This window comes from Ambystoma mexicanum, chromosome 11 (assembly GCF_040938575.1).
Source record: "Ambystoma mexicanum isolate Mex_15411 chromosome 11, UKY_AmexF1_1, whole genome shotgun sequence".
Taxonomy (NCBI): domain Eukaryota; kingdom Metazoa; phylum Chordata; class Amphibia; order Caudata; family Ambystomatidae; genus Ambystoma; species Ambystoma mexicanum.
The window spans coordinates 3,969,314-3,982,640 of NC_090934.1; positions in this window are offsets into that span (position 1 = coordinate 3,969,314).

A 13,327-nucleotide genomic window follows, 5' to 3' on the forward strand; every position below is an offset into this window, starting at 1 on the left:
TCCGGGGTCTTTTAGGACTGGAACTTCTAGAGGAGCCAGAGAGAGAAGCATTCTCAACAGACAATTTCTTCATTTCTAGTTCATGCTTGAGCTCCATTTCCCTTAGCCTTAGTTCCTTTTCAGTTTGAGCATTAAGTTTTTTATACTCCAATTCTAGTTTCATTTTCTCTAGTTCATAGTACTGAGGACTAAATGTGGGACCTGGTAAAGGCCCAGTAGGCACAGCAGGTAGAGCAGGCAGAGGCCTAGGGGGGACAGTCACAACAGCCTCACCCTCCTCTTCTGACTCTTCCTCAAAATCATCAACATTTTGTTCTATGTCAATTTCAATACTGTCATCTACATTTGCTGGGGTGGTAGGTTCCTCTGAACCATCACCCAGACTTTGGTTAGCTAACAATCTTTCAATCAGCTCCATTTTCTTGCCCTTAGTCATGAGATCCTTATGTTTACAGAGCACTCTTAAACAATCAGCAGTTTTGGCTGCAAGGGACTCTTGACTATAGCTTTCTATAACTGACATGTTAGAGGATTACTTTTACAGTGCTAAGCTTTGTGGTTAGTTGCACTAAGGTATCTAAAGCACACCAAAATGTATACTCAATACAAATCCCACCGCTGTACACCAGTGTTAGGCAGAAACCTGTGCAGTTCCCTTAGGGAACACTGCAAAAGATTTAAGACTACAGGTATAGCAGTAAACCCACTTGGTAGCAGTCTGCACCACCCAGATTTACCTGGTAGCTGTGGCTGAGCAGTCAGACTTCCATCAAGAAGAGTTAGGCAGTATGCAAAGTATACACAATAGGTACTCAAACACAACAGTACAAGCAAACACTGACCAGAGCTTGGTTTCAAAAGTATATAGTTATTTATTTTAAGAACACATAAGTTGAAAACACTCTAGCAATATATAGTAAAACACTTCAAACACAGTTATATGGAAAGCAGTCCCAACCCTTATTCCTAACTAGACAACTCTTGGTTAACACCACATAATTCAAACAGAGGTGAGTGTTTAACGTTAGATGACACTCTAGTGGTTCAAAGAAGGGAGGGAAAAAGAGCAGAATTAGGATAAACACACCACTCTAAGGTCAAGAACACTTTCAGTAGGCTCAAAGAAGCACAAAGTCACAGGTGAGCAAAAGTCACTAGGCAGGGCCCACTCTTAGAGCAGACAGAGCGAAAATGTGCCCAAGATCACACAGTTATTAGGGATTCAGAGTCTTGCAAAAGAGTTCAGGAAGAGTTTAGAGAGGCTTAGAAAGTTTAGCCAGGGTGTCCCAGGCACTCCCAGGTTCGAAAGCCGGGGGCTAAAACTACCCCGTACAGTCGGTGGCAAGGGAAGCCAGGCGGAACACGGTACCTTAAACGGGAAGGATCCTCCAGCGGTGGCAGTTGTTCCAGGCAGTGGCAGCAAGGCTCGACGTCGGTCAGGGAAGAAGAAGTTCTCGCTGAAGAGCAGAAGAAGAAGGTCGTTGCACTGCCCGGGAAGAAACCAGCCGCGGAGTCCTCCGGTTAAAGGGTTGTACCGACTTTCGCGGTTGTGGTAAAAGTGTGGTATTCCGGTTGCCGGGGTGCTTGGCACAGGCAAGGCGGCCACGAGATACCTCGAAGAAGCGGAAAGAAGGTGAAAACTGGTTGTCCCCACCAGTCAAGGGAAGGAGCCACTCCGTTAAGAGTTCTCCTCGGTCGTTGGGAAAAGTGGTGAGACGGTTCAGCAGGGCTTCACCGGGTGGTGTCGTCGTAGCAGGTCGGCTCAGCTCTTCCCTCGTCGGATTCTTGGTCCTGTGGCGACTTCTGAAGTTCCAGTCCCCAAAGCCCTGCTTTTATGCAGCAAACCCCCATTCACCCAGCGTAGCTGTCACTCAAACATGCTAAGTGGTGAGCCGGCCGGTTCACCACTTGGGCCAATCAGGACGGAGTGCGACTTGAGTTACCAAGGTAACTCAGTCCAGGGTGCCTAAATCCCCCTCCACCCCTCCTAAGTACCCCAGACAGAGTGGCACCACTTTGGAGGGCTTCTGTGGAGAAGCCCGCCAAAAGTGGAACAAAGGGCTCCACTTTGGGTCAGAGTTACAGAGGCGAACGCCAACGCCATTTTAGAATCAAGTTTTGGCAAAAAATCCCAACCGGAGTTATAATAATAAATATATAAACCGGCGGTATGTTTGAGGCTACCGTAAATAAATAATTAAATGTGTTGGCCTAAAACAATGGGAAATCCCATAGGAAAATATTCGCGGTTGAATATAAAAAGTAGTTTCCACTGCCACCAGCCAAAACTCGATCAGGGGGGACGGAGACGTGCCCCTTCGACTAACAGACCCTGGGGCAATCGAATTGCCCCAGCCAGTACGTCCACAATATGATGGTTTGTACTGGTTCTGTTCAGGATTTAAGACTAGTAAAGTCTTTGGTGACTTTACAGGCCCTGGGAGACAGTAGTCAGTCCCAGGGTATGGAGTCTATGTTGGGGAGTCCCTAGGACACCCCTGGGTTACTGCACAGAGGGTGCTGTGTAACCCACATCACAAAAATACATGAGGCCCTATGGAGTAAAAGACCCCATAGCCCATTCAACACAAGGTTTAACCAAGAAAACACACTTCAAACATGTCCAAGAGTGTGGGTAAAAGAGTCTCACTCTTGGCAGGAGAAAAAATAAACCCCAGAAATCCAGCAAAGCTGCTGGGGGACTCACTAGGTAGGGAAATTCAGCCTAAACAGAGAATTCTCCCTAACACTAACCTTATGTGAAAAGTGTTTTACCTTGCTGTTTTCGTTATTTCTGCATTTTCCCTCCCTTTTTTGATAACTTGTTGGAGTGCCATCTAACGTTAAGCGCTCACCTCTGTTTGGAAATAAGTGGTGTTAACTTAGAATTGTCCAACCAATGACTAGGGATGTGCATATGAGTAATAGTAACTGTGTTTTGACTTTCTTACCTTTTTCTGTGCTAGTGTAATTTATGAGTGTGCCTTAAAAATAAATAAGTATATACTTTTACACCTAGCTCTGGTCAGTGTTTGCTAGTACTACTGTGCCTCTGTATCTATTGTGTATCCTCTGTATACTGTCTAACTCTTCTTGAGGGAAGTCTGACTGCTCAGCCACAGCTACCACAGTGAATCTGTGTGGTACAGACTGCTACCAAGTGGGTTTACTGCCAACACCTGTAGTCTTAAATCTTTTGCAGTGGTCCCAGAGGGAACTGCACAGGTTTCTGCCTAACAGACATCTCCTCCTGCCGATACTGCCTCCCTCTCATCTTACATGTCACACCAGACATCTCACCCTGCTTCAACTGCCTCCCTCTCATCTTACGCATCATAGCAGACATCTCATCCTGCTTCCACTGCCTCATTCTCGCCTTACACGTCACAGCAGCCATCTCATCCTGTCTCCACTGCCTCCCTCTCATCTTATGCCTCACAGCAGTCATCTCATCCTGCCTCCCTCCCATCTTAGATGTCACAGCAGATATCTCCTCCTGCCTCTATTGCCTCCCTCTCATTTTACACATCACAGCAGACATCTCATCCTGCTTCCCTCCCATCTTAGACGTCACAGCAGACATCTCCTCCTGCCGATACTGCCTCCCTCTCATCTTACATGTCACACCAGACATCTCACCCTGCTTCAACTGCCTCCCTCTCATCTTACGCATCATAGCAGACATCTCATCCTGCTTCCACTGCCTCATTCTCGCCTTACACGTCACAGCAGCCATCTCATCCTGTCTCCACTGCCTCCCTCTCATCTTATGCCTCACAGCAGTCATCTCATCCTGCCTCCCTCCCATCTTAGATGTCACAGCAGATATCTCCTCCTGCCTCTATTGCCTCCCTCTCATTTTACACATCACAGCAGACATCTCATCCTGCTTCCCTCCCATCTTAGACGTCACAGCAGACATCTCCTCCTGCCGATACTGCCTCCCTCTCATCTTACATGTCACACCAGACATCTCACCCTGCTTCAACTGCCTCCCTCTCATCTTACGCATCATAGCAGACATCTCACCCTGCTTCCACTGCCTCATTCTCGCCTTACACGTCACAGCAGACATCTCATCCGGTCTCCACTGCCTCCCTCTCATCTTATGCCTCACAGCAGACATCTCATCCTGCCTCCGCCAGGAAGAGAACGGTCAGAAGCCCAGTGACCTTTCTCTTCCTGCCATTGATGTGCTTGCGTCTGAGAAGATGTGACGGCATCAAGCCTTTGTGTGGCCTCACTAATCTTCACTCTGGGCACAGTCTGTACGCTGGCTGACAGGTCACATGAATTTGCATAATCCAGTCACATTCTGAGTTTTGCAGGATGTTTGATTTCTCTGGATGTTTAGATCACTGCAGACCTTTCATGACCAACCAGACAGAGACATTCTGACCCAACACACACCTGGTGCAGAATAACACACTCGCTAGTGGTGCATCTTTACTGCACCGGGACCAGTATTCCAGGGGACAACAGGAAGACATATTACAACTTTCATTTAATGGAGTTTGTTGGCAAACAGTACCCCCCAGCATCCTCTGCCAGCATATCCCAAAATACCTCCAGACAGAATCCTTTGGTCTTTTGGTGCCAACTCTCTGCAGGTCCAACTGTTTCTCCAAGCAGAGTGTGGGAGACAGATCCCTCTCCTCGGCTTGTGCATCCCTCTGGAACAGCTTCCCTCCCCCCTCAGACTTGAACCGGATCTCCTTAAGTTCCGGAAACTTCTTAAGACCTTCCTTTTCTCCTCTTCCTTCCCTCTCACCCTCCCTTGCTAAATTTTCCATCTGCTGCTGGACTGGAGCCTGTTCACCTCAGAGTCATACAAGGGCCAGATCACCCCCTACCTGCCTTCCCCCAACATCCTCTGCCAGCACTTGCCCTTGGGCTCCCTTTCCAGGACTATCCCAACGTAGTCCTCCTGTCCACTGCACTCCTCATCCCCTCTACCCGCCTCTTTCCCCTGGCACTACCCACCTCGGCCCAACCAGCACTTGCCTACCCCCACCCAAGGAGGCATCCCACGTCTGCACCAATATAACAGTTTCTTTGTTATGTATTCTTATGATTTCCCATGTTCCCCCCATCCCCTTTTATCTTGTGGCGCCTGTAAATACCTGTGTTTAGGTGCCATACAAATGTAAAATAAATAAATAAATGTAACAAAAAGGTTTATTAAATCTAATTATACTCACCGGGTTCCATTCCATCAGGTTTGAGGCCAGAACCAATATCATCTGAAAGAAGAAACGAAAAGCCTGAGTCCAAATAACTGCTTGAATGTGTTGAAATGTGCATGTACACCTGACCACTTGCGCCCACTCTACACCCGTGCAACTGCACATCTACTTATTATGGAGATAATTTCACTGTGTACAAGGCACCCTCCCCAAACTCCAAAGACGTTTCACTGGTAGAAATGATGCTGTATTTTCCATTGTTTAGAAATATGCCCAACCTCTGGAGGATGCACTCCTGGGCAGCACACCCTTCAGAGCCAGGAGACGAGCACTGAGAAGTACAAGGAGAGTCTAGAGGTGGAAGGTGGCAGCCAAAACAGGGGAGGAAAAGAAGAAACTGAGGCAGGTTTAGAAGGGCCAGGAAAGTGAAGAGAGTGACGAGTGGCCATCATAGATCTCCAGGACGACGTCCAATGGCAGAAAATAGACCAGCCCAGCACTGAGTGCCCTGGGAACAGCACAGCCCAGCACTGAGTGCCCTGGGAACAACACAGACCAGTACTGAGTGCCCTGGGAACAGCACAGACCGGTACTGAGTGCCCTGGCAACAGCACAGAACAGTACTGAGAGCCCTGAGAACAGCACAAACCAGTACTAAGTACCCTGGGAACAGCACCGACCAGTCGTGAGTACCATGGGAACAGCACAGACCAGTACGGAGTACCCTGGGAACAGCACAGACCAGTACTGAGTACCCCAGGAACAGCACAGACCAGTACTGAGTGCCCTTGGAACAGCACAGACCAGTACTGGGTGCCCTGGGAACAGCACAGACCGGTACTGAGTACCCTGGGAACAGCACAGACCGGTACTGAGTGCCCTGGCAACAGCACAGAACAGTACTGAGAACCCTGAGAACAGCACAGACCAGTACTGAGTACCCTGGGAACAGCACCGACCAGTCGTGAGTACCATGGGAACAGCACAGACCAGTACTGAGTACCCTGGGAACAACACAGACCAGTACTGAGTACCCTAGGAACAGCACAGACCAGTACTGAGTGCCCTGGCAACAGCACAGACCATTGGTGAGTGCCCTGGGAGCAGCACAGACCAGTACTGAGTGCCCTGGGAACAGCACAGACCAGTACCGAGTGCCCTGGGAACAGCACATACCAGTACTGAGTGCTCTGGGAACAACACAGACCAGTACTGAGTGCACTGGGAATATCACAGACCATTGCTGAGTGCCCTGGGAACGGCACGGACCAGTACTGAGTGCCCTGGGGACAGCACAGACCATTTCTGAGTGCCCTGGGAACAGCACAGGCCAGTACTGGGTGCCCTGGGGGAAAGTCTAAAAGGGGAGTCATGACAACAGCTTATTTACACAGCTCATGCAAAAATAATAAAGTGAAGCCTTTGAACGTTTGAAGCAATGTGGACATAGAGGCTGCTCACAGGTAATTGCAGACCCTATTGTCAGCTCAGGTCACTTCAGGATCCCAGCTCGTATGAGCTTAAGGGCTTCTGCACTTAGACGGGAGGCTGGGATTCACTATCAGATGAAAGGATTCAAACATGACAGAGAGAGCACACCTTTCAACATTTAAAATGATGTTCTGAGTTCAAGGATGCAAATTCACTATGTGCCCTGAGAGACAATTGGTGCCTCAGGGTTAAAGTGAGCCAAACGTATCCTGCTCTGTTGCAAGCCTCCTTTCACTTTGAATTTGTGGGATCTAATGGTAGGTGGCAGACCACCATGGGATAGTCTATGGGGCAGGAGCGTCATTTGGAGGTCGCCAGGGGTTGCAGCTGCGACCCCTGAGTTCTCCCTTACTACCCCTGTGGTTTCCTTTGCTACCCTAATAACCCACTCTTTTTTGTTGTTTAAATGTAAGCTCCTTGGCTGGGGCCAGCACCACGTGGCTCTTTGTTTCTGGAGTGGCTGGCTTTCTTCTTCAGGCCTCTAAAAACAAACAGGGGGTTCCACAACTGTAAGTGTAACACTTTGAGCAGTGACCCTAAATAAGAAAGAATAGGAATAACAAATAATGTGTCTCTCTGGAATTCTATACAATAATTGCTAGACTCATTAAAGCGTTATTTCAGGCACACTTCAGGGGGTGAGTCACAGATTTAATCTGTTCTTAAACACCTCAACTCATCCTTTCATCCTTCTGAGGTCGATAAATGAGTACCAACACAGCTTGGGCGATATTGTATGTATATTTGTTCTACATAAAGCACTTGAGCGTTAGTGCTATATAATAAAACGTCATTATCATTTGGCCTTGTACGTCTGCTTGCATTCACAGTAATTTGGTAATATGGGCCTATACACACTAATATTAATGATACATACGGTTATCCATTCTTGTATGAAATGAGCATCACATTATAGTGATATCGTAACCATATTTTCCGTAGTGTACTTAGGAAAAATGCTATGTGATGCAACTTTGTTTTGTCAAGGGGTGAAAGGTCGTGCTCCACCGCTTTCCATGATGTCACTTCAGGGTGGGGTCAAATGACATCACTTCCTGGGATGTCATCAGATGTTAAGTGTTGTGTGATGTCACTTTCGCTACCCCTGGCATTTTGGTGAAATGATGTCCCTGCTATGGAGTACAGCCTGGTGGGCCTGACAGACATGCCTGACAAGAGCACCTGTGTAAAATCTGGTGTGGAGCCCATCATCCTAAAATGGTGTCCTGCAAGAGTCAACGTGACACAGATGTTGCCACTTGTGGTCCTGGCTTTTTTCTGCCTGGATAAATGGTGTTCTGAAAGAGTGAATGTGACCCAGATGTTGCTACTTGTGGTCCTTGCTTATGCCTACCTGGGAAGAGTCAGGGCTGCAGATCTGGCTGGATAAATGGTGTCCTGCAAGTGTCAACGTGACACAGACGTTGCCACTTGTGGTCCTGGCTTCTGCCTGACTGGGAAGAGCGAGGGCTGCAGATCTGGCTGGATAAATGGTGTCCTGCAAGTGTCAACATGACACAGATGTTGCCACTTGTGGTCCTGGCTTCTGCCTGCCTGGGACGAGGGAGGGCTGCAGATCTGGCTGGATAAATGGTGTCCTGCAAGAGTAAATGTGACACAGATGTTGCCACTTGTGGTCCTGGCTTCTGCCTGCCTGGGAAGAGAGGGGGATGCAGATCTGGCTGGATAAATGGTGTCCTGCAAGAGTTAATGTGACACAGATGTTGCCACTTGTGGTCCTGGCTTCTGCCTGCCTGGGAAGAGTGGGGGATGCAGATCTGGCTGGATAAATGGTGTGCTGCAAGAGTGAACGTGACACAGATGTTGTCACTTGTGGTCCTGGCTTCTGCCTGCCTGGATAAATGGTGCCCTACAAGAGTCATCGTGACACAGATGTTGCCACTCGTGGTCCAGGCTTCTGCCTGCCTGGGAAGAGTGAGGGCTGCAGATCTGGAAGGATAAATGGTGTCCTGCAAGAGTGAATGTGACACAGATGTTGCCACTTGTGGTCCTTGCTTATGCTTACCTGGGAAGAGTCAGGGCTGCAGATCTGGCTGGATAAATGGTGTCTTGCAAGAGTCAACGTGACACAGACATTGTCACTTGTGGTCCTGGCGTCTGCCTGCCTGGGAAGAGTGAAGGCTTCAGATCTGGCCGGATAAATGGTGTCCTGCAAGAGTGAACGTGACACAGATGTTGCCACTTGTGGTCGGGGCTTCTACATGCCAGGGAAGAGTGAGGGCTGCAAATCTGGCTGGATAAATGGTGTCCTGCAGAGTCAGCGTGACACAGATGTTGCCACCTGTGGTCCTGGCTTCTGCCTACCTGGGAAGAGTGAGGGCAACGTGACACAGATGTTGCCACTTGTGGTCCTGTCTTCTGCCTGCCTGGGAAGAGCGAGGGCTGCAGATCTGGCTGGATAAATGGTGTCCTGCAGAGTCAGCGTGACACAGATGTTGCCACATGTGGTCCTGGCTTCTGCCTACCTGGGAAGAGTGAGGGCAACGTGACACAGATGTTGCCACTTGTGGTCCTGTCTTCTGCCTGCCTGGGAAGAGCGAGTGCTGCAGATCTGGCTGGATAAATGGTGTCCTGCATGTTAGGAAAGATTTCGTAATTGTGGGTAATTTTCCTTCCATGTGGCAACCCCTAAACTTTTTGCTGTTGTTTTTCACCTTGATCTAGACTTTGCCAGAGAAGTGCAGCCTTCTGCCGCACTGCTCTGGGCTTTCGCTCCATTCTTACGGGGAAACTGACATGCCCTTAAGACAGGCAGTACCGGGAAACGCTGTTTTCCGTATTTTCTTTTATCATGTTGCGGCTTTCATGCAACATGACACAAGAGGGCACTGTAAGCTAAGTTACTGCTCTCTCTTTGGTCTCTAGCCTTCTACAGGCCCTAGATACTCTTTTGGATTGTAACTGATCGGTGCAAGTGATTCACGGACGGGAATGGTGGCAGCGATCGTTTCTTGTGTTTTGAGCTCCTTTTGGCGTTTTAAGCGCGTTTATCACGCTTACCCCAAAATGGTGGCCTGGCTCCCAAAATGGCCAGACCACGAGACTCCTTTGTCCTGTCCGCTGGCCGTCTTGCTCCCTTCACCTTCCCCAGGTCGAGCCGACCCGGGGCCTTCCTTATTTGGGCATGTACTTTCCCGCGAAACACTGATGCTTTCGCGGGCTTCTACAGGCCTTGTGTGTGCCTCCAGGATGTGGGCTGGGATGTCTGGTCCCAATACACATCCTGGGTGCCAGAGAGTCTAGAGTGGTGTGAATGCCTGGGACCACCGTGGTCCGTGATAGGTCCACGTATGGTGTGAGTGTTGATGAGCGGATCTCCCATTGGGTCCCCTCCGTTTTGGCGCGAAGGGAACCGTGGATAAGAGGGGGCTGGAAACACCACTACCATGTCGATCTCCTGAGTTCTCACGAACGAAGGAATACAGGAGCCAAGTATCCTGCAACCAAGAGGCTGAACCGAGGAATCGCTGGTGACCCGCTGAAGGACTGCTCCTCTGCACTGCTGTCGCCTTGTGAAACCCTTTTTACCTTTGATCGAACCAGAAGGCCTGTACTCGTACTTCGACCCTTGGAATAGCGGGAACAGCTATTCTCGGCATCTTCACCATCTCCTGTTCGTAAGCCTTCGGAAGTGTCTCTGGGCCATCCAGCAGACTGACCAGCCTACACAGGAGTCTTGCTCTGTAACTGCCGCCAGGTTGTGTAGTATTTCGAGTCCTTGTCACTCTCACACGCTTCGTACACTTGGCATTCCCAGGTCTGAAGTGAGTAGTGTACATTTGGCTCCGATACACACAGCCGCTCCGTTGCCCTGCTGTGGTAACAAACTGTGTGGGTCCACTTAGTTTGGGACGTCTTTTACTCAACTCTGCTGCTGCAGACTCAACACGACGACGAGACGTCCCCTCCTCTCCTGAACCTGCCAGCGACTGAAACTGACGCGGAGAAGCCTGGGACTGCTTGCATCGGGACCGGTGAGTAGCATAGCTAGGAACTGGTCGCCCTCCTGCAGGAGCCCATAGCTTTTCCCCGCTGTGTCAAAACACCACGCCTTTCCGTACTCGCGCTCTGCTTCTGCCCACAGTGGAGGCTGCGCTTGAGTCGCAGAACTCTGTTCTTCTTCATTTGTGCACTAAACTGAACTGCCTGATTCCCTCGAAGAGACTCCCCCTTTTGCCCGTTGGCACCAGCGTGTGCAGGTACTTTTGAGCACAAGGCTCCACTCTTCGTAGGGTTCGGACTTGCTTTTAGTTAGGTGCCTCTGAAGGCGGACTGGGTCTAAGCATTATTTCGCACTGCCTGTTTTCCTTCCCTTTTAGGTGGACTACACATTTCGTGCATCTAACGCTTGAGACTTGTTTGTATTTGTATATATATTGTATTGGTATGGTATGTGTTGGTTTACTAGAGTTGTATTGTGATTTCTTGCTACGGTCATTGTTTTAAAGGCCTTGGAATAAATGTGTATATATTTTTAATATAACACCTGTTTGGAGTAGTTTGTAAGTGTCCTTGCTTTGTGTGCTCATTGCAGGCTTTCAGCCACCCTCACCCCTCTTGAGACCTAGTCTTGACCGCCGCGATCGCTACCCTGATTGGTCTGGCTTGTCCAGAGGTTACCCTGTTCCAAGTAATTAGGTTGGCCTTCTGAACTTCTTCGCCACCAGGACAGAGTTTAGAAATCCGTCTTAACACTGCAGAGTCAGCGTGACACAGATGTCGCCACTTGTGGTCCTGTCTTCTGCCTGCCTGGGAAGAGCGAGGGCTGCAGATCTGGCAGGATAAATGGTGTCCTGCAAGAGTGAACATGACACAGATGTTGCCACTTGTGGTCCGGACTTCTGCCTGCCTGGGAAGAGCGAGGGCTGCAGATCTGGCTGGATAAATGGTGTCCTGTAAGAGTGAACGTGACATAGATGTTGCCACTTGTGGTCCTGGCTTCTGACTGCCTGGGAAGAGCGAGGGATGCAGATCTGGCTGGATAAATGGTGCCCTGAAAGAGTGAACGTGACACAGATGTTGTCACTTGTGGTCCTGGCTTCTGCCTGCCTGGATAAATGGTGTCCTGCAAGAGTCAACGTGACACAGATGTTGCCACTTGTGGCCCTGGCTTCTGCCTTCCTGGGAAGAGTGAGGGATGCACATCTGGCTGGATAAATGGTGTCCTGCAAGAGTCAACGTGACACAAATGTTGCCACTTGTGGTCCTGGCTTCTGCCTGCCTGGGAAGAGTGAGGGATGCAGATCTGGCTGGATAAATGGTGTCCTGCAAGAGTGAACGTGACACAGATGTTGCCACTTGTGGTCATGGCTTTTTTCTGCCTGGATAAATGGTGTCCTAAAAGAGTCAACGTGACACAGAGGTTGCCACTTGTGGTCCAGGCTTCTGCCTGCCTGGGAAGAGTCAGGGCTGCAGATCTGGCTGGATAAATGGTGTCCTGCAAGTGTCAACGTGACACAGACGTTGCCACTTGTGGTCCTGGCTTCTGCCTGACTGGGAAGAGCGAGGGCTGCAGATCTGGCTGGATAAATGGTGTCCTGCAAGTGTCAACATGACACAGATGTTGCCACTTGTGGTTCTAGCTTCTGCCTGCCTGGGACGAGGGAGGGCTGCAGATCTGGATTGGATGGATAACTGGTGTCCTGCAAGAGTCAACGTGACACAGGCATTGCCACTTGTGGTCCTGGCTTCTGCCTGCCTGGGAAGAGTGAGGGATGCAGATCTGGCTGGATAAATGGTGTCCTGCAAGAGTCAATGTGACACAGATGTTGCCACTTGTGGTCCTGGCTTCTGCCTGCCTGGGAAGAGTGGGGGATGCAGATCTGGCTGGATAAATGGTGTCCTGCAAGAGTGAACGTGACACAGATGTTGTCACTTGTGGTCCTGGCTTCTGTCTGCCTGGATAAATGGTGCCCTACAAGAGTCAACGTGACACAGATGTTGCCACTTGTGGTCCAGGCTTCTGCCTGCCTGGGAAGAGTGAGGGCTGCAGATCTGGAAGGATAAATGGTGTCCTGCAAGAGTGAATGTGACACAGATGTTGCCACTTGTGGTCCTTGCTTATGCCTACCTGGGAAGAGCGAGGGCTGCAGATCTGGTTGGATAAATGGTGTCTACATCTTTGCTGGAATCCACCTTGGGGTGACCACCAGGGAATATGCCAGGAAACATTTAATTGTGGAAAACCACCAAATCTTTAAATTAAGGCTGTGAGACGTTTGCTTACTGATACCAAACAGGGACTAGTGAAGGCTGGCACAGACCCTATCACCCTCCCAACTGTGAGGGGTCAGAAATATGAGGTGGACCACGTTGGGAAGTTTTCTCAAATGCCATTTTATTATTATATAAGGTTGGATGAACGCCTCACTATCCCTACCCTGATGAGGATTTCCCAGCCTAAAATAAATGATAAGTTTATCACCTTAGTGACTAACGTACTCCTAGTCCATAGTCCTCCATACTGCATGGGCGACGGAACCTTTTTCAACAAAAAAAATATTCTTCCCCTTTAAATTTAGAGGCACCAGGGGGTGTGGCCATGGGAGCATGTGCTACCCTGACTCCGCCCACCGGCGCCACTCCCCAGTCCTTTTTGACGCATCGTCAATATTACCATTGCCTAATGA